Source organism: Centruroides sculpturatus, unplaced genomic scaffold, assembly GCF_000671375.1.
Source record: "Centruroides sculpturatus isolate CEXI.00-Female unplaced genomic scaffold, Cexi_2.0 scaffold1147, whole genome shotgun sequence".
Taxonomy (NCBI): domain Eukaryota; kingdom Metazoa; phylum Arthropoda; class Arachnida; order Scorpiones; family Buthidae; genus Centruroides; species Centruroides sculpturatus.
In genome coordinates, this window is record NW_019385599.1 from 277,385 (window position 1) to 279,491 (window position 2,107).

The following is a 2,107-nucleotide window of genomic DNA, read 5'->3' on the forward strand; positions in this document are numbered from 1 at the left end:
TGAGCAGGCCGTAAAACCAGCGTAAAAGTGAGTTGAGCTATGTTCAACTTTCGACGCGAATACGGCCGTAAAGAGGTACCTTCCACCAATCAGAAGTCAGTGAAATCTAGGTCATCGCGACACGGAGCTAAAATGGCGGAAAACGAGCTTTTGTGTACGTTCCCTCGTGGGTACTCTAGAATAGATCCGGAAAGATTTATCGAAAACATCCGAAAGTATTCGTGTATCTATGACAAGAGGTAACCTGATTATGATAATGGATACCATAGGAAATCCTTCAATTTAGAGGAGTATATAATAAAAAAAGCTAAGCTTATAAGTGCTGTATATTATCTTAATAATACGATAATAAAAGTTAGTATATGAAAGTAAAGATATTATTTTTACTACATTTGTAACTATAGTACAGAAAAAACTCGTAGAATATAATCATTGTCTTTATATCGATACATTACGTATACAACCGTCTTTCGTTTCTACCAATTCACATGCGAAGAAGTATTTACTTTCGACATTTGGGGCAGCACCGTTGCCATAAAAACTTCGCGCTAGCCGGACCTCCACCGTAATCCGAGCGCAAACGCAAATAGGTCACGTGATTAAAAGCTTTTACGGCGAGGGGTTTTTACGCCGTTTTTACGGTAGTGGAGTCCTAGCCTTATTCATAAACTTTCCGCCCATAACCCGAGATAACTCGGGCTGCGCGTGACGCTGCACAGTCCATATCCCGAGTTATCTCGTGCATGGACTTTCAGTTAATTTAAACCCTTATCCCAAAAGAACTCGGGCAAATTACGTAGGGTTACAAAACAAACGGTTTTTTGAACCCCCTGAAAATTTTTTTTTGGATTTTTGGATGTTTTTTAAGTCTCAAAATTTTTTCTCATGCGAAAAAATTTTATTGGGATTTTAATTTACCTTTAATGACTCACGATTAACGCTTAATTGTTTTTTTAATGGAATTTTTTTTATCAAATTTCATTCATCATTCTAAAGTTCTAATGCTTCAGTAAAGTTTACTTCGGTAAAGTTATTTAATTAAGTCGGAAATCGTAATAAAAACGTAATTTTAAAAACTATTTAAAAATATACGGCCAGCTAGTATTCACCCTACTTTAAACCATTCTCCTCCTGACACCTCTATGAGAATGTCAGGGAAATCCAACAACAGCTGTTGTCAAGGTCATCCAGCTGTAAACACAATGACTCATAGGTGTCAAATTTCGCAGAAAGGCAAGACAATGGAAAATAACGTTTGAAGCGTTCTCTTCAAAATTAACGCATTTTTCGTTTTTTTAGTTTTAAACATTTTTTATGTTTAATTACATCAATATTAAAAATTGGAAAGTACCAAGGGAGTTAAAAGGAATGCCATTATAAAAAGTCTTGACTTATAACTTTTCTGAAAATGTATGGATCAGCATATATACATCGTTATCTATGATCTGTGCAAATTTCATGAATTATTTCTGCCGCGAAAATATTTTATCACGATATATTAATTCGGTAATGAATCGCGCTATTGTTTTTTATGGGGGATTTTTAATGAAATTAATTAAATCGTTCTAAACTTCTATTTCACCGATTTCACTTCGGTAAAATTTTTAAAACGCTATTGGATGTTTTTTATGACCTCAGCAGGTCTTTTTTGTTTTTTGTTTAATAGAATTTTTTTCCATACCTTTTTTTCGGTCCCCTCGTAATTTAATGGTATAAAAATCGACAATGTTGTGTTATATTTGAACAGATGCGGTAAGATAGCTCCCCTCCTGCTTTAAACTAATATTTCCCTGAAGTGTACATGACAACTACCCGGGAAAGTGGACTACAGCTGTTCTCACGGTCAACCAGTTTGTAAACAATGCATACTGCACGTGTGAAATTTCAGCCATGTTAAATGAAAGAATAGCAATCCTTACAGCTATATTTTTCAAACAAAAGCATTTATTTTAAATTATTATTATTTTTTATATACTTTTTTTGTAAAAACATATTTTAGAGGGTTTTTCGTCTGCGGGAATTATTTCCCGGAAATTTTTTTGGATGTTAGATTCGCGTTTACGCGAAAATCATTATTTCATACAAAAAATAAACTTTTTGTGGATTT